This window comes from Triplophysa dalaica, chromosome 21 (genome assembly GCF_015846415.1).
Source record: "Triplophysa dalaica isolate WHDGS20190420 chromosome 21, ASM1584641v1, whole genome shotgun sequence".
NCBI lineage: Eukaryota > Metazoa > Chordata > Actinopteri > Cypriniformes > Nemacheilidae > Triplophysa > Triplophysa dalaica.
The window spans coordinates 12003913-12029604 of NC_079562.1; the positions used below are offsets into that span (position 1 = coordinate 12003913).

Here is a 25692-nt window from a genome sequence, read left to right on the forward strand (position 1 = left end):
CACTGTTATATTGTCTCCTGGGCCTATTGGTACTGATTACTTCAAAAAGTCAATATATATGTTTGTTCCCTTTGTACTAAGGCGGCAGATTAATGAACGTGTCAAAAGTGGCTATTGATTTTGGTGATAGTTTGCTTTAGTAAATCTCCAGCAAATAGTCATATCTGAAGAATCCCATGGCATTTGGAGTTGTTACATGTGATTGATGATCCCGGGATATCTCTATGTGGCGGACCCTTTATATCACAACCAAAAAATGTAAACTAATTTGAATAGATATTAATATCCGTAAGTGGGCCAGAGATGTGATCAAGCCAATTACCGGATCTATGAAATGAAATCAGAGGAGACGGTTGGCGAGAACTGTCGCTGGTGTCGCGGCAGCTGGTATTAGCAGTGTGCACTAATAAGGTAGCGTTATGTCTACATAATTAATGTGCCCTCTGTGTCTCTTCACAGCCCGATCAGACGCTGCTGTCTGAGCGCCAACCACCAGCCCTTTGCCACTTAACAAAAAACAAGGTAAAGACAGGACATGTTTGATTCGCTGAGGTGCATTTTGTTTTCAACTTTATTTTGATTGAGCTTTAATTTTGGTTTTTATTATACTGCTATATATGCTAACTTTATGTTTATTTCAATTATAAGTTGAATCATTAATTAATTGAATCATTTAGTGCCTAACGTCAGTTTATTGCAAAGAAAATGTTGTATCTCACACAAACTTGATTCTGCACATGATAAACCGGTTTCTATCTCCTGATACTGGTATCAAAAAAATATATATTCTATTACAATATCGCTAGTCTCCAAGAACAAGCATTTGTTTTCTTTGATCTTCACATGTTAGAAACTATATCAGAACAGAAGGCTAGTAGTTGTCTTGTTGCAGACGATGTCCTTGGAGCAGACTGGGTTTGTGTAAGTCAGAGAGTCCTTGGAAGGATATCTGTTGCTCGCTGCGAGCCCCATTGTAGGTTGGAGCAGGTCCTTGTAAAAAAAGAAAAACAGGGCTTTTTACGAACGCTGCGGTTGCAATCAAAAGACCGTAAGAGCCTTCATAACAAAGATGCTCATCTTGATGGTGCCATTCAGTAGAGTAGCAATCCGAGAAAGCACAACACGCTGTTATCGCCAGGGCGGTCTGGATTTTTGTGAAGGTTTTGCCATTGGAATCGAATGCATTCTCGTCAAAGATGGTTCATGATATTTGTTTCCAGTGTTCCAATTCCCTACTTGGGAATTTCTTTCAATTCCCAAGTAGATTTGGCCTGTTCAAGAGGATTACGCTTCGGTTTCCAAGAGATCTGATGTAAAATACTGTGGGACTCTCACTGTATATTTGTGTTGCTGTAATCTTTTGATGTACAGATCAAAGCGAGGAGGCTCTTTCCTGGTTTTAGCCTCCTCTAATTGGTTCTTATTTCATTTGATTATACAGGAGACAGTCTTCATCGGGTTTCTGTTCTGACATGAACAAGGAAGGAAGTGCTGTTATCACACAGTCACTCAGGGATTATTATCATTACTTTTTGTAGCGCTTTAACAGTTTACAGTCCAGGCATTTAATCAATGTGTTAATTTGCTGTGCATCTTTAGATTTTTGCACAGCCTCTAAACACAGGGCAGATTACACAGCTCGACTGTAATGGATATTGACGCACGCGGGCCGAAAGAAATGCAGACACATCAGTAAAGATTCCAGGAACATACAATGTTGCGTAGGAAATTTCTGAAGAGAGGGTTTTCAGTATAATTTGGGAAACCAGTGGGATTATCTCAGAACTTTTTGTTTAAGAGAAGGCAGAAGGGTTGAAAAATCATGCAAAAACTGTTAAGAATTGATATTAGGATTATTAGTTTGTTTGGTTTTGATTGTTTGCTTGTCTTTGATTTTTGTTTAGGTGAGATGCAACATATAAAACCAAAAGGAAATGATAATAAAAAATATTCAAGCAAAAACCTATGAAGGGTTATTAACAATTATGTGTCTAAAATGACGGGAGACAGGTCACATCAAGCCAAAACGACAAAACACATCCAGCAAAAAACGAGCAAGAAAAAAGAAATCTCCACGCTCAAAAAGGACAAGAAATTTAAGAAAAACAAAGAGGAAAAAACCGGAGGGTTCCTTGTCATGCATAGCAGTTTGGCATCAAAAAATACCTTCATCCTCAGCACCGTCATTATCAGCTAAATCATCATTCTGTTTCTTTGAAAGAGGACCTAGGATCAAGAATGGAAAAGATGGAGCACACAGAAAATACAAGAGCAAACAAGTCTTCAAAAAGTGCTTCAAAGACATAAAGAACTCGCACTGAAATTCTTGGGTTTAAAGTGATGCAATATTAAAAAAAAAATACAAAAGAAATTAAAAGGGAAGATCTGAGTTAAAAGTTAAGTCATCAAACGTTCTTCAAATCTGGGAAAGACAATAAAAGGGGGCTTACTGATTTATGAATTAACTTAATCAAATATTTGTTCAAATCCCAAATATGTAATGATGGTTAGTGTTCTTTTAAAAAGGGATAATAATTCAATCATTCTGTTTTTCTGATGTTCGAACGTGTTTCCATCTTACGGAAAAATTGTATACAGCATGTATCTTTCAACCACATTTAACATAATAATACATCAGAGCAGCCAATGCAAAGCGTTGTTAATTCGCATGACGTCATGTGAGCTGTCATCTCACACAGATGTTTGATTTCCTAAAAATACGAAAGAAAACTTGAATTGATCTAAACGTGCTTTAGAAATGATTCACAATACTCCAAAACATACTGGGTGTGTGTAGGACAGTATGAATTAAGCTTGAGACAATTTATTATTGTAAAAAGTTTCAGTTTAAATAACAACGCAATGTCAAAGGCTGATGCTGTTTAATACTGGCTGTCATTTCAGTGATGCACGTAATTCCAGACACACAAACACATGAAACCCACAGATGAACTCACGCACACAGCAAGCATAGCCTATTTAAAATGACCAAGCGGCGGGTTTCAGAGCGCATGCAGGCATGTTTGTGTAAGAGAGGAAGAGGTGAGGATGTGCAGGGGAGGAAGATTGGGGAATGAAGCAGCACTCTCAGCTAAAAGTCAATCTGTCCATTTAATCAGACAGCTGGGGCCAAAACCCATGACCCACACATTCTAATGGACCAGCACAGGGAAGGTAGAGGGATGTGGGCAGCATTGCGTCCATTTTATTTTGGAGAACCAGTGTGGGTCAAGTCCTTCTGCTGTTGTGAGTAGGAAGCAAACATTGTTGTTAACATTATGGTGCCGCTCCATGCACGTTTCTCTGGAAAATGAATAAATATGCATACATTAACAGCAGACTATATTTAAACACAACATATGCAGTTCTCTTAAATCAGGTCAGTCGACGCCCTAAGTTATACAATGTGGAAAAAGATTAGCTTAAAAAGTAAATTTATAGTCATGACAAGTTAAAACATTCTGTCCAAAGAGAAACGTTAAAAGGAATAGTTCACACAAAAATGTATTCAAAAAACATTTATTCATCCTCATGTTATTCAAAACATGCATATGACTCTTTCTTATGTGGAACACAAAAGATCATATTTGGTTGGAGGGGTTTTGTGTTCATATAATGGAAGTCAATTGGCCCCGGTGTTGTTGAGGCACCAATGTTCTTTAAAATATATTCTATTGTGTTCTCCAGAGAAGGAAAAATCATACAATTAAAGCATTGTTTTGCATGAAAAAAAAGATTGGGCCCAGTTCAGAGCACAGCCCCTGTTCATTTATATAAAATGTACATTTAAAGTTGTCCGAATTACAACTTGTCATGTTTCCCAGGATAAGTAAGTCAACATAGTTAAGAACGTGATGAATTTAAAGGGGAAACAAAATCGTATACAATAATTGGACATCGAATACATCTCATGTTTATTTTCTTACCCCACTGGCAAATTGTTTAGGAAAAAAATAAAACACAATTAAAAACAATTTGCCAACAGGGTAAAAACATATTTTCTTTTGCAAAACATGTCTCATTTAATGTATTTGTCTTACCATGAATTTAAAAATCCATATTGACAAAGGAGGATTTATTTCACTGAATTAGACCCATTGGCAAAAACATTATCATTATATTATTTATTTCAACTGAATATATTCCCAACAGAACGTCTCAAACATTTAAATAACTAGAATAGACCAAGAAGCGACTAAATCGTTGTGTCCGATAACACAGCTAGCACAAATAAACTCACACAATAACATCAACTATAATGAAAATGACCTCAATATCCCGGCCTCGCAGCCTCATAGTTTCACAGCTTATTACTCAGAAGGATTTTTATCAGTAGATAATTGCTTTCAGAGCCGTCTTCATTATATAGGAAGGAGAACTCCAGCGCCTCCCGGGCTCTGCCTGACACCGAGGCCTGAGGTGAACTGAGCCAGCAGACAGTGAAAAGCAGAGATCAAGCCTGACCAAGACCTGGCTTAAACTTAATCTTGCCATCAGTACAAAACATGTTTGCCAAGACTGACTTTCTCTAGATCTTGAAAAGCTTCGCTGAAGACTCTAAAGTGTTTCCATCAACCAAGTAAAGGTTGTCAGAACAATCCTCTGTGAAAGAACATTCAGTGTAAGATATCTGTCTCACTGTATCATCTGTCTCTATTACATTCGCTAACTAGATTTGCACTTCATGAAGGAAATGCCAGTGATTGCAAGGAGGCAAAAGAAGTTTGAGGTGAAGTGAGGCTGAAGAATTTGGTTTTGGAAAATGCTCCAGAGCAATCTTACCGATGTCTTAAAGAGACAGTTCACCCAAATTTTTTCATTTGGTTATTTACGCTCCCTTAACTTGTTCCAAATCTGTATAGATTATGTTGTTCTGCTGAAAATAGATATTTGGATAAATGTGGGAAACCAGAGTGTTCTAAGGCATCACTGTCTACAATAGTAACCATCAGATCTGCTTGGTTATAAAGATTCTTCCAAATATATTTATTTTTGTTCAGCAGAACAATTACATTTATAGAGATTTGGAACAACTTGAGGTTGAGGAAATGAAGACAAACGTTTAATTTGTTTGGTACATGTCCCATTAAAACTTAATATATACTGTACATTGACACGTGGTCACTATGCATATATGCATACAGATGGAAAGATTGAGTAATCTTTAGATGAAATTAAAGGTAGTTTGGTATTTAAAGAGTAGTAAGATGACAAAATAGCCAAACATTCTATTAATGTAAGTCAACATGGGGCATTTTGAAGTGTTATATTATCTCTCTTCCTTTCCAAATTGCTTTAACTAGAAAACACAAATAATTGCTCTTCAAAATCCTTATCTATGATAATGAAACAGCACAGCCTTGCAAACACTGTTACAAACTTTTTTACCCCAAACATGGTTTTCTCTTTTAAAAGCCCAGTTAACTCATAATGTAAAAGCCCTTCTCATTCTGTAATAACAGGATGTCTACATTAATTTCTCACCAAATCGATCCATTTTCAGGCCACCTCACATTTGAAAAGCGCGTGTCTACTTTTGCATCCATTCTCACCAAGCCCGAAAGTGTTCTAAGGTACCAAAGGGCATTTATTCTCCTCGCCAGCCAGTCACCTCATCCCTGAGAGGGTTCACAACCCCCGCTGGAGCCCTGGGTGTGACCTGTACAGCTGGTTTTCACCTGTCCCTCGCTCTCTCTCACTCTTTCTCTCTCTCTCTCCTTCTCTATGATCCAGGTTCCAGTCTGTTGATCAAAGGCAGCAGAGTTCACTGCAAATATACCGCATGAGATCAGCTCCCGCACAGAGATCAAGGCTGTGTTCACTGTTTCCTAAGTTCGTTTTCTGCTGACCACATGTATTCATACAAACTTCATCATACTTGAGTCACAAAGAACATAAACTTTGCATGTGAAAACAATCTTAAAGGGATAGTTCACCAAAGTTGAAAATGGATTCATTATTCATCCACCATTATGTCATTCCAAACCTGGATGACTTTCTTTCCTCTGCAGAACACAAGTTAGATATTTTGAAGAATGTTGGTAAACTAACAACACTGGCACCTGTTGACTTGACTTACCACAAAATGATACATTTCTCAAAATATCTTCTTTCGTGCTCCACTGAAGAAAGAGTCAAATTCAAAGAGTTCATTTATATTTGCATTATCTTCATAATATACTCTTACATAGACCTAGTACTTTATATCCTAGTCCCCATGCACCTACTGTATGTAAATATGCACTTACTGGGCTCCGCACATGCGAGCAACTCCACACTCATCACTCCATCACTGTCATAACACGCTAGATTGATTTATCATCGCACGACTCACCGGCTCTGCCTACAAAAGCATTTCCATATCGCCCCTTATGGCACCATCGATTGGTGTTCACCTCTGACTGATAAACTGCTACTTCATGCCCGGCCACTGTTTAATGCAGCGCATCGGTAGGATACACCCGACTGCAGCGACTCCGGGATGCTGACTGAGTAATCGATGCTCGGAGGTGGACCGAGTTCAGATCGAGCCCATCGACATCTACGGCATTTGTCAAGCAGCCCCCTCTCAAACTCAGTGTTTCACAGGCTTAAACAGTCATTAACATGAGACATAAGGAGACACCAGAAACTGAAGAGTCGGTCTTGATGAGAAACCCAGTGTAAATGTTACAGGAGAGGGTAACCGAAGCGCATTAGTATCATGAGTCTTGACTGTGCCCTGCATGGCAGAACGCAATAAGCGCTGATGAGTATAATCACACACTCGGCCCAGATCTCAGCAAGATGTATGTGCGCCTTGCCGCCAGCGCATTTAACTCTATGAGCCAGGGTAGTTTACCCACTGAAGGGTCTGAGAAAGCTATGGATTTTCTGGATAAATAACTACAGAGCAGGCGACACCTGCACGACTGTTGCTGCTACCTGATACGTGTTAATGCGTGACCGGCGATCTCATTTCTTCCGTGTTTGATGGGTTCTGATGAGATCAATCTCAGTAACTTTGCAGAGAAAATTCAAAAGAAGTAAACTAGGATGTTAGTTTTTGCACATTATTTAAAGGTCCAGTGTTTGAAATTAAGAGGCCTCTATGGGTGAGGTTGGGAATTGCAACCAACGACTTGCTCCACCCCTCCCTTTCAAAGTACTACAGTGGCTGACACAGAACTAAGATGTCATCATGTTTTCGTTTCTTTTCCGAAGGAGACAACGTATTTACGAAACTTGTTCAGTAGAGCATTCTGTTTGTCCGTTAAGGGCTACCGTAGAAACAACATGGCTATTTAAATCATCTGTGTAACTGTTTTTTGTATTGTTTGATGGTCTCTGTGTTGTTGCTTATTCTGTGTACTGGATGCTCCTGTCACCAAAACAAATTCCTTGTATGTGCCAACATACTTGGCAATAAAGCTCTTTCTGATTCTGATTCTAATTCCATGTAAGGGGACCCGCGATCCATGTAGATAGAAATAATTCATTCTAAGGTAATAAAAATGTATAATGTAAGGTCTCACACCTCTGAAGACATAGTTATGTACATTATATTGCATTTCTGTAAACAGATCCTCCAAAAAATTACACACTGCCCCTTTAAAGGATGTTCTGTATTTTCCATTGGATTTCATTACTGTTAAATACTAACCAATCCAAATGTTCCCGCTTTATTTTCTTTAAGCAAAACATTTTTTTCGCTTGATTTAAAGTGAAAAATCACTCAGACGTGATGTTGATTAACCCAAGGCTTGACAACTTGTGAGATCTATAATGACAGTCTCACCATCCTAACCTACTCATCTACGTCCACAGGCAAAAACACTGTAACATTGGCATAAACATACAAACTCATACCAAACAAGTTGAGTTGCTTTGCTGTTCTGCCCTGAGTTGTTGTGCATTGATGCAGTTCGTGGTGGTTGCCACTGAATCTGACGGCTCTTTCTATCTGTTTCTTTGTAACGCAAACAGTCCAGACATTTGAGAAACCTAAAGACTCTCTCGAAAGAAAACATCCTCCAGCCACACTCAAGGATGTATACCAGGGCACAGAGAAATACGAGTGCCTTCTCCGATTGCCGTCTGGTACAAGGATTTTCACAAATCCCGGCTAAACAAGCCCCGGGCTTGCAAACATGCATCATGTAGCTAAAAGCTACAGCAGCCTCGATAATACACTTGAGATAAAGAGAGAGAGAATTCAAAGACAAGTCAGAGGACAAAGAAGACAAAAAAATTAAGTGCAATCAAAGAAAATGAAATAAATGTTATATGTGATAATGCGTTTCTTCTAGGGTTGCCAGATCTCGCATCTAATGCACAACTGTATTTACCAGAAGAATCCAGAATTGTGAATTCATGAGATCCAGCATGTTTGGAAAAATTATTTGCAAATGATGTGTTATGAAACGTGGTTGCGGATTTTTACATGGCAGAATTGTGTCATATTGTAGGTTGGTCCAACTGTCACAATGTTACAAAAACTAGCTTGACCATCTTGAGTTATGACTAGCTGTTAAATAGCTTGGGTGGTCCAAGATGGTCCATCACATTACATCAACTAATTATCTTGGATCAGAAATTAACCAGCTTTCCTTGGCCAAGGTACGCCCAAGAGGCCCTATGACTGATGAATAAAGCAACCAATCATGTTTAGTTTTGTGCCGCGTCATGTTTAGAAGTATGGAAAAGTCCCTGCAGTAACTCACTAGTGTACATTCACGAAGATATAAAAAGTAAACAGCAACAACAATGTTTAAAAGTGTATGCCGTTGATTTAGTCAACCGTGGTGAATTCTTATTGAAACTGATGTAAACACGACAGCTTACTTCTTCGATCAAGCACCGTTAAAGAACATGACACGCAAGTCTCCCGGAAATCTTGTAGAATTCAACCAATTAGATCACGACTTGGAAATACTGTGTTTTTTGCATCAGAGGTTCATCCAACGGTTCATGAGCTTGAAGTCTGAAGCTGAGACTAGAAAGTTTAGAATTAAAGTCGATTTTTACGCAAAATAGATATTTAACACAATAATGTTACAGTCATGTTAATGTCAGTAACACAGTGTCTAAACCGGGCGCGACGACACACGACAAAGATATAAGAAACGCATTACAATACAGTATCATTTTAAATTTTGTCTACACCAGATGCAGCACGACATTACAAACTAAATCAAGAACAAGCAGGTTGTCATGACGCGTCATATGGTCGCGTCCGGTGTAGACAAGGTGTAAGGCAAATCTACGTAACTGCAACTGTTGGGTGAAACTAGTTACGGAGTTATTAACTACTGTAATTAATTACTTTTCCTTTAAAAAAGTAAAGTGTGGGATTCTTCTTATTTTTTCTGTAATTGTATTACAGTTACTTCTGATGTCATTGAATTAAATACTGTGTAATGTATACAATGCTGGAATTGACATTGAAATTTAAAGTCTTACTTTAAAATGCATGCATTAAATGTATCTTTCTCACATTTGTAATAATTTAGTCAGATAATAAGAGTACTCTATGTTGTTTTATATTATTTATTTAAATGAATTATTAAATGAATTAAATTGAGTTGTTTCATGACTATCCTCGAATCACTGAACAATTCAAGGTTGATATAGGATATAGAAAGTAATAAGTGAGTGACTTGTATGTAGACATCTACATATATGGTGTATAAAGTTACCGTAGGACATTAAACAGGATAGTTCATGCAAAAACTCAAATTATGTCATAATTTATTCACCATCACACTAAATTAAACCTGTGTGTGACTCTTTCTTCTGCAAACACAAAAGAAGATATTTTGCAGAATGAAGGTTTTGGTCTTTTTTGTTCTGCAGAAGAGCAGAGTTATGCAGGTTTGCAACTACATGTGGGTGCTTAAATGATTAAACAATTGACATGTTTGGTTAAATTGTCCCTGTTATGTTTGTTTACAACATGTTCAATTATCACCTGCAGCCAGTGGCTTACCTGGATCTCAAACAGTATATATTTGTATAAAGAAAATGAAGAGTGCCCCGTATTGTCTTAGATGGAAACCGAGAGTGCCCCTTGTTTTTTTTTTCTGAATTGGGCATCCAGCATCTGCACTCTTTATTTATTCATCCATCTACTCTGGCGGCTTACATTATTGCATATGGAGAGTTTCTCCGTGAGGAATTACATTGTGTTTCCAGCAGTCGCTGTCAGGCAGTGCACACGTCAGCTTCCCATGTGGCAGTTGTGTCAAACGAGCATCCGCCCCAGTCGCACAGCACCGCTGTACAACATGACAACCGTACGCACCCCCCCACCCATTCTTTCTCTGTTTCTTTCACAATGTTTCCCAAATCAGCCAAAAGCCGAGGAGAGTGTAGCATCTAAGATCAATCTGCTTACAAATGCAATCCCAGCCGTATTCCAACAGTATGAATATTTCATAATGCATCACAATGGCAGGCTGGGGTTATATGCCTTAAAACTGTTGTGTCGGTATATGTTATTCACCATACATGAAAAAATCTCAAGATGATCAAAGCACATACTAAAATATATGACAAGTGCCATATTACGTAAGACCTTTTCGAACGAAAGGCACACGTAAATAAAAACTGCTCCAGTGGCGTTGAGCTGATTGTTGAACTTTTTCCCTATCACATATCAGATTCTAAAGGTTTTTATTTTTTAAAAAATTATGAAAATATTAAAAATGGCTGTTCAAGTCATAAATGTACCAAACATTTTGCGCTTAATTTCACTTTGGTGCTATATATTCGTCGTTATTGTTCTCAACATGCGGTTGCTATCGTCTATTGCAAGATTAACTACATTTCGATACTTGATAGAAAACTCCAATAACTAGACACAGTCACAACTGTGTAGTTTCATGAGTTCAAAACAAAATTCAGAAAGTTCGTTGTAAGGTATGTAGCCTATCTGGCAATTTTTTTACATGTGGAAAAAACTAATTTGTTTCAGTAGTTTTTATTTTATCACAAATTTAATACTTATAATTACGTATGGCAACAGCCATCATTAAATATAATAAAGCACAGGATGCTTTAAATGATCCATTGATGAAAATATATCATATTTTAAAAACAAATCGAGGCAGATTTGATATGTGATGTGAAAATTTAGTGAGTTCAGTGGACTCGAACCTGCTGCACGGCAGTGTCAATATTATTTGTCATGCGTCGTTACACCACTGAAGCCGTCGGTATTTAAAACCGCGCAATTTTTATATTGTTTCTGGAGGAGGAGTCACCTACATTTTTCGCGTTTGTGACTCCCATGAATTATCTCAATGAGATATTACAGAATCAACTTATTAAAGTATTGTTTGTGTCGTCGTTGTCCCCACCACTTTTCAAAACAAAGTAACGCCACTGATAGCAATTATGATAAATATTTAATAAACCATCTAGTCCTGGTGGGATTGTTTCATGACGGTGAAATGCATGTGACATTCTCATTTTTACAAGAGTCGCTCGTGAATATGTTCTCCGACGCATGGTTGCCTTTCCCCATTTCTGTGAGTAGCCACCAGATCGCACAGAGCCAAAACTTCAACATGAATACCCTGAACCGTGAGCGTGGGATGATTATTTTTTCTGAAAGCCCCCTATAAGAGCAGGGTGAAAATGGCAGGGACCGAAATGTCACGGTGGCCCTTAGATTGTGAGGTGCTGCTCATTAGAGAGAGAGCATGACAGGACTTAAAGGCAGGTAACATTTGTGAGGAAAGATTTCATTAGGAGCTGTCAGAGTCATGAGTCGACATGGAGAGATGACAAAGCTTGTAATGAGCCAGCAATCCATGAGGGAATAGAGAGAAGTCCACAGGTGGAATAAGATGGAGTCAAAGACACCAGATTTGGCCTAAGCTGAATCTAATTCATGTATTTGTATATTTAAATATTTTATAGTTATAATTCCCATCTGTTTCAGTGAAGTGCCCAGGTGGTCCAGTAGCATCAATAGGGGGAAGGTAAATTATAGCGGATAAAGATCTGGGCTGGATGTAGATTTAAGGGGGGGATCCTTAACTATTATAATTGTGTTCTGAACTATTTCAAGGGTGTCAAATTTGGCTTCTGGAGGGCTCTGACGAGATGGGTGTAAACCTGCTGCAACACACCTGCTTATAATTTAAAGTATTCCTGAAAACCTTGATTTAATGGTTCAGGTGTGACACCCCTATATTACTCTACTCTATAAGCACATTTCTGCAAACACGGATGTTTTCATCCCTATAAGGGTCCCATCATAGTATGATTGGGCCCATTATGGGAGCCAATTGCTATATTTGTTCCTGCTGTGTACAGGTGGATCTAAAAGTCGTCTTCCACTGTTGGTGTCTGGCGATGCTTACTTTCAATTATAACTTACAGAGTTTCACACACTGGGCAGTGTCCTTCAGACTGCCACGTGAGAGGTGACTTCATGGTAACTAGCCTCTGGGTGATTGACAGATTTAAATTTGGTGAAAATGAGAGATAAAGCAATAAAATATCACTATTGAGAATTAATTCATTTTATCGCAAGTCCAGCAAGTCAGAAACCGGGACCCAGAGTCAACAGGAAGAGCAGAGCCGTGGAAAAGGTAGCACGATTTGATTAAGGCTATTCAAAATGTACCCTTGACGTCGGCCCCAGAGGATTGAGGGCGAATAAAGTCGGCCTCTGAAAGCTTGAAGGCCTTCTCTCTACAGAGAAGCTGGAAGGCATAAAGTTATTACACATTCTGTTAGCGTTCACGGACAGAACACTGTCAAACTCAACTTTCTATGAAGCTAGTGTTTCAGAGTCAGCGCGGAGATTGTTTAAAGCAAGTTGTTCTTTAAAAACCATCTAATTCGTTTCTGCAGCTAAACGTCGGCGCTACGGTTAAGTGCCGAAGATGACCGGTGTTATTTGTTGAAACAGATTTTAGCTGTCCTCTTTACCCGTTAATTGAAGATACTTTTTGCAGAATTTTATCTCACAGACCTTTTTTGGCATTTACGAATCGACGTACGAAATCAGTTGCATTCTTTTGCTGGAAAAAAGCAGGTTGGAGAATCAGAATTGGTCATCTCTTGATTTTGCTTTCTTTCTTTCTAGCAGGGGGCAAATGATCGCTGGTGCTAAAGAGGCTTTGTTGCACTTAGGCAGGTGCACATTGTGATATTTTCTGAGAGAGAGAGAGAGAGAGAGAAGCAAACGAGGGAGGGAATAGATTCACCATATTACTGAATACTGCTGGTCATCAGGCAACACCTGTAAAATCAGAGGTCAGAACAGCACATTAAGACCTGGAATGTAAGTTGGAATCACGTGGAACAAGTCTAAACTGCATTTCACATTTGACAGTTTTTTAAGATATGATTAACTTTACATTAGGACATATAGCAAATGTAATCCATTTGATAATCCCCAAATGGCCTCTTTATCAAATAATAGTCAGATACCATCGAGTTCATGAACTGTGTCTAACCCAAACTGCAAATCCATGTGTACATCTATTTTTTACCTCAACGAGGACACACTTCTTTATTTATGCTGTAAATATTTTGTTAAAAGACAGAGAAATGTACAGTACCACTGTCTACTGTATTTACTGACAATCCAACATTTTCTGCTATTCATCTTTATTTTCTCTGCTGCTAAAGAATCTCTTAAGACTCTTAAAAGTCCTCCTTGCAACTCCCAACAATTTTGGACATTAAGAGCTCCTTCAAGGGTTAAGATGCTTTATGAATTACTTTTTTCTTTACTATGATATTTTGGTTACACTTCAGTATAGGGTGCATTTCTCACTATTAACTAGTTGTTATTAGCAAGCCTATTATTAGCATATTGGGTGTTTACCCAATATAGCCGTGTAAGTACTTATTACACGGCTCGTATGAATGCTTGATTCTGAATGGCCAGTCGCGACATTCCAAGGGTTGTTATTATCAAATAACAACTAATAACACCCTGTAATCCGGATACTGCAAATCATTTTGAGAGGGGCAGTTTAATATTACACAAAAAAGAATTATAAATATGTATTATAATAACATATATGATATTATATTTAAGAATGATTAAACCAATTTACCTGTTCGTGAAGTTTGAACGTCGTTTCTTACTTTAAAACTGAAACTAAACGGCTTTTCCTCGCGGAAGGTCTGCATTTGGTAAAAATGATCTAATAAAATATTTCAAATTCACATTTCATGTCCAGTTTATTTGTCATGTGGCAAGTAGCCGTGTAATAAGCAGGGTAATGTTGAAAGGCTGTTTATTAGTACTTATAAAGCACACATTCAACATGACCATATTCTACTTCCCTAATCCTACCTAATACCTAAACCTAATAACTACCTTACTAACTAAAAATAAGCAAAAAATAAGTAGTTTACTGAGGCAAAAGTCATAGTTTATGGTTTAATAATACCGAGAATTGGACCTTAAAATAAAGTGTGATCAAACTACCGCCCAAAAGCAAATTTGTTAATAAAAACTGTTAATATTAACAAATGGAAAGAGCCAACATGTTAAAAAAAATGTTGCAACAAACCTTTGAATAACTGCAGTATATCTGAGCCCTCAATACACAATTTTTACATTTCACAAAATAGAAAAACAGTCCTTGAACCAAGACACATTGACTTTTGTCCCAAGTAAACAGTGCTCATTATGGCCTCATAGACTCACATGAATACACAAGATTCAATCAGGATGTGAAATGACGCACATATAGACTATAGTTGACCATCAATCTTAACCTTATTAAAAACAACTGAACAAACACCAACCACAGACGCCCACTGAAGCTGGGCTTTACAAACACTACGTGTGTACAGTAAACAGTCAAAAACAAATAAAAAAATTACAATTAAATTGGATTTACAAAATGTTAAATTTACTTTTTTCAATTTTGTCCAGTCCTAGTTTGCTGTAACCTTGCGCAAGAGTCTACATGGATTAGTTGCATAAATGTAATCTACATAATTTACTTGATGAATTGAAGTAATGTGAAAACATTACACAATTCTACAATAGTCAGCTTAATTGACATCAACTTCAACGTAAAGCAAATTTGAGCCAATTTAATTGAAAAGGGGTCCTGTTTTGACTACACAAATCTACACAGATCAACAGCATTGCCACATTTGATGAAATTATAGAAGACCATCTTCCAACGCAATCTGAAACTCCCACCTCCTAATATGATCTCGCCTGTTTACACACCTCTCTCCGTGAGCTAACAACTTCTGTTTTTTCCATTTCCTTTTTGCTACACATTATAACTCCTGAGAAATGAAAGCAGGCTTCAAACCCAGACCAGCAGAAAACCGTCTGTACGTTCAGACAGACCGGCCCCTGATCTCATTACCGTACGTTACACATGGCACTTGACATCTTCTAAGTGAACAGTGATGTGATCTATGTGTTAATAGGGTCAGAGAGCAGGCCGTACATGAGCGAGACAGACAGCGCGGCTGAAAACGGCTGGCACTTCTGATTAAAGCCAAAGGCGGCACTACGATGAACCCTCCCTGTACCCACAAATCCAAATAAAAACACAGGGCAACAGAAAGCGATGGAGGAAGTTTTGATGCCCGAGGCGTGTGGTTTTAGAAGGTGTTGAGCGTTGCGTGGTTCGCTCAAGCTGTTCAAAGAAGTTCCAGACGCAAACGGGCTAATTTGGGACCGTATTATATTTCCCCATGATTTCAATTTCAAAGTGCTGCATTAGCGAGCAGCGGGGATGAAAGGCTAGAGAGCATTCTCTGCGCCGACAACGCCATCAACATCCTTCAAGCCCGAGCCCCTCGTCAGCCGCAGCGTGTCAGCAGAATTATAAAGCCTCTCTCTACACAAATGAACTCAAACGCCGCCCGCTATCCCCTGCGTGCACCCAGGGACGCCTTTGATAGCAACCAGCAAATTACAAATTTTGTTTTTAATCAATAATTCATTTTCCGGCTCTTTTCTGCACATGGGCCAGCAGATAAACTCACCGAACACGTCATGTATTCAAATTCTTTCGAATGGAGTTTCCACAAATTCACGGTGAGGATAAACATCTCGCTTTTACAATGAACAATGCTAGACGGGCAGGTTTGTTATGTAACAAGTGTAATGTTTACCAGTAACTGCAGAGAAACAGAGTTCATACATAAATCACTTTGGCTGACAGAGAAATGGATTTGTATCTCCTACTGCATAACCTTTGACGGTTTGGTAAAAAACAAGTTTAAATTTTTCCAAACTCAAATCCTCTTACAGTTCAATTTGGTTTTATATTTATGTCTTTGCAATGACATTTTAATCCAAAATGATACAGATTTATCAGTATAAGTGTTCCCCTGGATTGTAACCCATGACCCTGGCGTTGAAGTAACATGCTGTACCTAGCGAGCTACAGGAACACAGATGTTTCACGAAGCAAAGTTTAAAACAATCATCGACTCAAAAGCGAGCCTAGTCAACTAGGATGATTTAACCGAGAACAGAAGGTTAAACATTAGCTTTCATTTTCGCCTGACAGACAAGAGCATTTGTACAACAGAACAAAACTTCCAAAGGTGGTTTATTTCTAAATCTACGGACGGATGGGGGGGGTGAAAGCACAACGCAGGACTGAGCGTTTTAAGGCTGTCTGTCTTGTGAGGCCTGCACAAGCCAGAAATTCATGCAAGTTTCTTGAGAAAAACTCAAATGTAACAACTAGTATTCTAAAACAAGGCCGCTAAAAAGTATGTAAAAACACAAGAAAGGGGAAGCAAAGGAAAAATCAAAGCGCAAATCGATAGCACCTGCAGTGAAGTTATCGTGGCCTTGTGAGGTTTAGGCAGCTCAACACCTGATCAATGAAGAGAAACTCGAGATTGGTTTCTGTGCTGAAACAGGCACCACAGAAAGAACTTTTCTCCTTCTGTGTCGGGTCAATGTGAAGATCAATGAAGTTCATGTGACCCAGACTAGTCATTTACAATATATAATAGAATAAATATAATATAAGATTGCTCAAGTAGACTTGTGATATGTCTCTATATCAGCATGGCTGTGATTAGGCCAGAGGCACGGATATTATATCACATATTTTATCATAGCGTATAGTATAAATGGCTTAAGCGGTTGCCATGGTGATCCTGGTGTCTTTCTTAAAGAACCAGAAAGTTATATAGTATAATATAATATAGCTTTTGCTGTTCTTACGAATATTATATCAATAAATAATTTATATTGAAATATTGAAGTATATCTTTTAATATTTTAGTTTGTGACCCTGGACCACAAAAGAATATTTGTCATAATAATAGATTTGTCTTTTTTGCCAGAAATCGTTAGGACATGAAGTAAAGATTGTTACATGAACATATTTTGTAAATGTCCTAAAATTTATGTAATATATCAAAACTTATATTTTTGTGAGTGGATGCAGCGAAATTGCAAACAAAATTGTCTGGAAACACACAAACTATGCTCGCTGAAGCCGCTCTTTGGGAATTACCCACTCAAATTTGGTATCTTTGTAAAGCTTAGAATTTCAGCTTTTGGGTTATTCTACTCTTCATAGTGTCATTACAGCGTTAGCCAAAAGAAAGCCTAAAAAACAAACCTCTTTACTCTCAGCAACGGCCTGCTACAGCATCTCTGAATAACAACTTCAAAGGCAATTTTCTCAAGATTTAGATTTTTTTGCAGCCCTAGATTCCAAATGTTGTCCTATCCTAACAAAACATACGTCAATGGACGGCTCATTTATTCAGCTTTCAGGTGATGTTTAAATCTCAATTTTGAAAAATTGACACGTAAGGCGGGTCCAGGGTCACCAGGGTCCAGTTGTTCAGCTGACACTGAAATATTTAGATGCAACAAATCAATAGAATATTTTCGGTTGCAGAGGACTGATTTTTTTGTATCCAAAGCAACAGATGAGAGCGCACACAGCCGAGTCCTTTGTACACAGTATGGGCATATACTGTATATTAAGCAGTAAACCTAATTTAAGTAGTACGAGATTTTAATAGAACATTATAGTTAAACGATGACTGGAGGATAAAAGCTTTGATGACTCTGTAGTGTTGCATTGTGGGCCAGAAAAGCTTTCTTTCGTGCTTTTGAGCCGTTCCAGTATTTACTTAAGGATTAATACCAGGCTCGAGGGAATGAGATAAATCTGACGTATGTGCGCAGACATGCATGGTGAATCAGACGGCTTTGAGGAAAAATACCGTCAGTTATGTCCTATACTCACTAAGCTCTCAGAAACACACACATGGACACGCAAGCAGAAATTAGAAAGCAAATAAGTCCACCAGAGATGAAATTCATCACAAAACCAGTTGGTGTTTGTATTTAGACTGTATAAATATGTGCCTTTATACCGGCAAACCTGATTGTAAAGACTTAAAGGGAACGAGACAGACGGATGACAGAAGATGACATACAACATGTTATTAAGACACGCTTTTCACGTCATTTCATTTCAAAATCACAAATCTCAATGCAAGTAAATGTATCCAATTGCATATCATTACTTAAAAAATGATTGTTTTTTATCAATTTTGCTTTAATTTGGAATCTGCATATCCAACAGTTTTCAAATCATAAGGGGGTTGTGATGTGGCACCACACCAGCTCCTACCATTTAACTTATACTATAAATATATTTCATATTCATGATTAGAATTTATATATATATAATCCATATGTATTGAAATATTCTAAACATATTGATATACAAACTGTTTTGATAAAGATCAATATACATTGATGTACAATATCTTTCTAGCCTATTTGTGATTTTTGGTTTCAAAGATGTTTACATTATTCCAAAAATATTTGCATTAAGTTCTTTAATGAAATAAACCAGGTCTAGCATCAATTTCACAACTTTTTTGCCAATTCAATATTTTTTTCAAAACACAACCTCAAAATTCTCATTACTGTAACCCTTTGGAAATGTCAATGGTATGGCATGTTTTGCCAAAAAGCCCTCAAGTTTTTATTAATCATACATAATTTAAATTTGGAAAACTCCCGTTTGCGCTAGTGACGATTAATGTTGTTGTGTACACAGTACGACAAGTGAATAATACATTTTGAACAAGAGAAAATAAAATAAATCTGTTAACTTGGCAGCCATTTGGAAGATACTGGCAGAAGTTTCACTTGAAATTAAATCTTAATGTACAGATCTGCCTGTGTAAATAATCTCTTTAATGTTGCTGAGGTTGAAAAAGGCTCATAGACACTTATTTTATCCACTACTTGTTCATTATTCTGATTATACATTTATGCAATTGAATGCTTGCTTTAATCTGTATGCATATAATAGTAAGATCAAAACAGTTCTCAAATCAGGAGGAGGAGTTACACAGCAAACAAAACCAGCCTTTAGGATTTAAGGACATCCCCTGCCATTTAACCCCTGAATAAAAGCAATCACAAAACGAACAAAGGTCCCCTCCCATAACGCTTTGTGTAAAGGTCCTGCAGCCTTGGCTTCATTGGCAATTTCCACAGGTAACCGCCCACGTTGCGCTACCCCAGTAAAGGCTAATGAACTAGTAAATTAGGCCCGGAAAGCTTTAATTAGTATCAAAGTATGCCAAACTGAAATCTGGCCATTTATCTGCTCACCTCTAACCTCATCTTTTTGATGACTTGAATAGAGTGGGCCAATAAAAGACAAAAGGAAAATGAATATAGATTTTCACACTCAAGTGGCCGAAGCGAATGATTAAGTAGTTCATCACACGAAAATATAGAATTCTTCCCATGGAGGAATCGACATGTCCTATAGATACATTAAAAAGCTGGCAGGAAATCGTTGAGCATACGCGTAGCTATGGATCGTGCGGAGGATGTCGAACAATTGATCATAATTTCTAAGGGCCCTTGAGGGAGGAAACTGCAGCGGCGTGCCGAAGAGCCCACAGATACAAGAAAACACGAAATGAAATGTAAACGTTACAATATGTGCGGGAATCTCAATCAGCCGTGTGCGATTTCACATCTGCCCTTATTACACACAATTAAACTGTGTAGCGTGTGACAATCTGATCCATCTACTCAAACCTTTGTATTTTAGCAGTGTTTTCAAGAAACGACTTGTTAACATAGAAAACCATGCCAATCTTCCAAGAGTCCCACAACAATCACTCCAAAAGACATCCCACACAGAAGAACTGGTAAGTTCATGGTTGCCATGCCAGCATACTTTACGTGCCCACTCCATGACCCCTTTTATTTAACTTTTTGGTTAAAGTACCAGGTGGAAAAATGTAGAAGGACACAGTAAGCTCTAAACCCATTGAAATCATGTGTTTATGCTCTCAATGTTATACTTTAGAATAACAAACAGACAGAGAAAATGTCAGAGAGCTAAATCAAGTGAGCGAATAAGAAAACTGTGAGTCAGTTGGTCAACAAAGAAGAAGGTTTTGGGTTTGTGTCACCCCTCGTGCTGTGGTTTAGCACACGCTGACCATCTGAAACAGTGACTGGTGGAGGAATAGAGGGGTTTGGTTAGATGGGTTTACGTCTCAGCGAGAATCTCGGTTTGAAGGAGAAGCTGAGCCAGCAAAGCCCTCCGACCACCTCCCTGCTGCTACACACACACACACACACACACACACACACAACACACACAGTGCTGTTGACTAGAACACTATTACACATCAATTACAGCACAACAAACAACACAAGACTGCTGACACTAATAACATTCTTTCAGATGGAAGTGTACTCAAGGGGAACCTAAGGATTACAAAATATCCCATAATGCAAAGAAACAAGTTAATTGTATTTAAACATGAAGCCAATTTATGGGATTATTTAAAAAAAACAAAGCTAGTGGATTTCTACAAAATTCTATCGTAAACATACAGCCGCAGAAAAAAATACGAGACCACTTCAGAATTATATTCAGTTTTTCTGAATTTACTGTTTGTATGTATTTGTTTGGGTAAAATGATCATTTTATTTTGTAAACTACTAACAATATTTCTCCCAAATTTCAAATATTTTTTTTGAGTTTTGTTCCTATATGCATTTATTTGCAGAAAATGAACAGGTGAAAATAACAGAGAAGATGCTCAATATTTTTAGACCTCAAATACTGCAAAGAAAAAAAGTTCATGTTCACTTTTAAGCAAAATAACAGTCGTATTTGTACATGTACTTAGGAAATATCTAGAAATATTTATATGTGATATAGATTTTATGACAGTTTTCCTGTCTCGACATGCTTTCAGTCTTTCACATTCAGTCTTTGTCCCTCCTTTGGTACTGGACTGGAATGACCACAAAACATTCGACATGCTGATTCAAGGAAAATTTGGAATGGTCTCTTTATTCTCTCGGCGGCGGTTTAAATCTCTTTTACTCACAACACTTCCCAAAGTTAATTTCGATTCGATGAGTAGCCCATTATTCTATGATCTGGGGGAAGAAAATAGACCCTATATGTTTAATGGTGGTATTGCATGTGTATGTTCAGTATATAAATAATTAAAATAATACAATAATGTAAAAAAATAGCACTGTTGATTTATGTGAAATATCACATCTTATGTGACCTAGACGTGTACTTGAGTGGTATCGTGAGATTCAAGCACTTTTTCACACCACTTAAAATGTTTGCCTTTTTATCTTCTATTTGCACTACCTCCCCTGAGGTTCAAAATAGGCATGTTGAGGAACTTCTGGTTCACAGGCTAACGAGCCTTCCTCACTATACCACAAGAGATTCGGTTTTACTGAAATTCCCAATTAAGTGCTATGGACGTCTCTCTCTGGAGACCAAAGACTGTACCGCTCTGCGACCTCTCCCCAAATTGAAGTCCTTAGAAATCTTAAGCAACTTAATGTAGATCAGCTCCCATTGGAGCTAAAGGCCAATGTCAAACTTATTCACTCTCTCACAGTCTTTCATACACGACTCTTTTATTGCACAGGTACTCTCACCAGACATAAGGTAAAGGCAGGGACGGATTATGACTTCAAAGGCCCCGTGGCCAGTTTCCTTCAAGGGCCAGCCTCCCACAATTTTTCCGTTCTTTCCCTTAGCTGCGCATTCACAGTTATAGAAAGTGAAACTTAAGATGATAATGAATATTAAAATCGTTCTCGATCTGCTCATGATAGTCAAGGGCCCCTGGGTACTGGCCCCCTTGGCCCGGTCAGTAATCCATCCCTGGGCAAAGGTAGACCGCCACTTCCATTTCACCAACAAACGGGATCATCACAACCTCAATTACTTCAATCACCTTTGTGACTACTTTTAAAACCCCCTTGCAACCTTTTAAACACAAAAAATGAAGCAGCACATTTAACTTTCTTTTTGTGGCAATCTAGTCACAAAAGAGTTAAAAAGCCTTTCACAACTTTATCATCTTTTTGTTCCTGACACACACTGGGGAAGGCTGATGATTGAAATGCATAAGTATGCAGTCTTTTAACAGTTGATTATATCCTACTGTGATTAGCATCAATATGAACAAAGGCTTTTTAACATTTTGTCCCTTATGAAGTGCCTTGGACTTAAATACTAAAACCCAACCCTCATATGGGATTACTTCACAAGGTCAGTTAATGTATTTGAATTATTGCCTAATCTTTTAAGTGTATATGCATATACTGTACATAATTGTTTGTGTATACTGTATGTGCATGTAGTATGTGCATCACACACTGGTTATTTTTTGTGCATGCATCTTGTATGTTTGAGAGTATACTTGCGATGTTAGTAAAATCTAGCATTCCAACATCAAGAGTAGAAAGTGTTTAGTGCTTCAGTTCACAGTTTATAACTGTACATGACGTGACACGTTTTGACATGTTACTGGACCACACAGCCATTACACCGTCCATCATTTTCTCCATTTATCCACGCTCATCTTGAGCAGGACCAAAGACAAGAGAGAGCTCAAAATGAGCCTGAAATTCCCATTAAGTGCTAATCTCCTCCCAGTCGCTTCGGCCCCTCACACAGACTCGCGGACAAAGAAGTCTGAATGCAGAATAAACTGCAGCGCATACCCAGAGCAATTCCAACTTTAATAAGAAGTATATTAAGTCCAATATTACACATTATAAGTGAGTTTCTAACGCCATTGCCATGCAAATTATGCTGGGTCCACTCAAATTGGAAGTGTCTGATAAAACAAATTATGAAAATTGTAATTCGGTTAATGTGATTTCAAAACAATCCACATGCACGCTGGCGGTGCCAAGAGCGTGAGCTAAACAGGGAAGCTGAGAGCCCATTTGGGTGATGCGTCGTCTTGATGAATAGCTAACAAAGCAAACCGTGAACATAAAAAAAAACTATTCTAATTGGCAAGAATGCTCAAGAATTCACAAATCCATAATTCATTCTCACCATCAGAACCATTTAAGAACACAGTCTAAACCAACAGACTGATTTGTGTCTCTAGAGGTGATGCATGGGCTGTTCAAGGTGTGTTTATGTTTTATGTATGTAAGTTGGTGTAAATAGGAAGTCTAAGCACTGTGAATGACAGCTGAGACAAGTTTGTTTTTTGTTCAGTAGAGCCCCATGAAAGATATGGAAGTGCTAGTCTAGACGCTATTGAAAGTGCTATATACTGATAGTGTGACATCATGACCGAGGCTCGGAGGGAGAAAGATACCTGCTGGGTTTCACTCAAAAAGAAAAAACCAACAAGGTTGTAAAACTAAAAGCCTAACGTCTATCAAGCGGTTTACACTGCTGTAATGATAAAAACAAAGTCATTTCAGACAGACAGCTGTAAGGCAGAGCAAACAAACAATATTCAGACATATTCAGACCATTCCCTGAGCCAAATGTACTGCATGAACACAGTCCAAAAATGTTTTATGTAAACAAAAAAATAGTTTTCGCTCACATCATTACCTGTTACAGTCAGCTTCAAAAATGCATTTTCATTGCATCACACAATCGTTCTGACAAGTTGCGAAGTTCTCACGACATTCTCACAACATAACATTCAAAACAATCCAAACCTGCTGATCTTTGTAACGTATGATTTGTAATTAATCCTGCTGCAAATAATTGTATAAACAGGCTTTTTTAAGAAGCCATACACAGAGGCATTCAGGGATAAAAGAGGTGGAGGTCTTTGAAATAGTATTTGGTACATTAACCGATCATTTCCAAAGTGCATCCCTCATTTATATTATCCCTAAATACCATTGTATAAACATGACACTTATTGTAATTACTAATTATATTCATTTTGCAACAACATAATTACAAGCAATTTTTACAGTTATCAGGTTAATGCAAAGGCAATGCACGCTCTTACAAGGCTGTTTTAATACGCCGAGAAGAAATTAAATAGATTTACATTTCCAGAAAAATCATCAGTCATAGCAAGGCAGTACAATAGGCGAGTTTTAAGCAAACACACATCTTAGGTTTGGTTCTGTGCAGTTAAACAGCTCCAAGAAAGACAATTCAGTGAGCAGTTGTTACACAATTATGTCATTAATTATATCAGTTACAAATATCAATTAAATATTATTTTGCATTTAAATTAACATCCTTGTTGGAAACAAAATTGCTTATTTACAAACTAATTTACAAATTTTTTCATGCAAAATCTGACTCGAGAACTAAAACCAGTCATACTTGTAACAGGTATATTTGTAGCAATGGCCAACAATACATTGTATGGGTCAAAATGATTTGCCATATATGCCAAAAATCATTAGGATTAAGTAAACATCATGTTCCATCAAGACATTTTGTAAATTTCCTACAGGAAATGTATCAAAACTTTTTTTTTTTAGTGGACGCAACAAAATCACTATTGGCCCCAAAAACACACCTACAAACTTTGCTCACTACTGCCTGCTTAAGTAAGGAATTTCCACATTCGGAGTTTATCTACTCTCCACAATGTCATAGCAGAGGTAAGCCAAGAGCGTTAAAACAAACCTGTTTCTTCTTAGCAACGGCCTGCTACAGCGCCTCTGATGGACAACTTTAAAGGCCATTTTCTTAATACTGTGAATTTTTTACCCAATGAAAAGCTAGTAGGAAAGCTTATCTATTCAGTTTTCAGGTGATGTAAAATCTAAATATTAAATGTTGACCCTTATGACTGGTCTTGTGGCCCAGGGTCACAAATTATAAATCATTACTATAAGCTTACCATTGTCATTCTAGGTAAGGTAAGATCACCACCAGGGGCGGACTGACTGGTAGGACATACTGTCAAAGTCCAGAATGACCATCCCACCGAGGGCCTACAGGCGTGTCCAGGGACGGACGTATTATAAACACAAATACACGCTATGCGAAGGCATTAGCGAGTTGGGCACATATGCATGTAACGCGAATTTGCTTCTCAGTCCGCCCCTGACACCACTGATTTCCCAAAGGGATCTCTGTTCTGTTGGACACTCAAAAATATTTTTGAAAAGATGTGGGGAACTAAACAGTTTCGGGCAACCATTGACTACCATAGTACTTCTCTCTACTAAGAAAGTCTATAGTGCACCAGATCTGTTTGGTTACAAACATTCTTCCAAGTGTTCAGCCAAACAACTACATTTACAAGGTTTGGGAGAACTTTATGCTGAATAGAATGGGTCCCTTAAAGCACTTTTTAACCCCAAAGTTATTTATCGTCTTACACTTTTAATTTAGTTTTTATATTCTGGTGACTTTTTTATTATAGCAATAGGTCTGTTCAAACTATGCAATAATGTAAAAG

At 37.8% G+C, this 25692-nt stretch overlaps 1 protein-coding gene across 3 annotated transcripts in view; it reads right to left on the bottom strand.

The window, feature by feature from the left end:
* The window catches only part of nlgn1 (neuroligin 1), a 198222-nt gene that overhangs the window by 99926 nt on the left and 72604 nt on the right, over positions 1 to 25692 (bottom strand). The window contains exon 1 of one of the 3 annotated variants that reach the window (XM_056735509.1): positions 2167 to 2221. The exons of the other annotated variants lie outside the window; for them this stretch is intronic. The gene's annotated coding sequence lies outside the window, so the exon portion shown is untranslated. Of the gene's footprint in view, positions 1 to 2166; positions 2222 to 25692 lie in introns of those variants that run through there. 3 annotated transcript variants of the gene reach the window in all.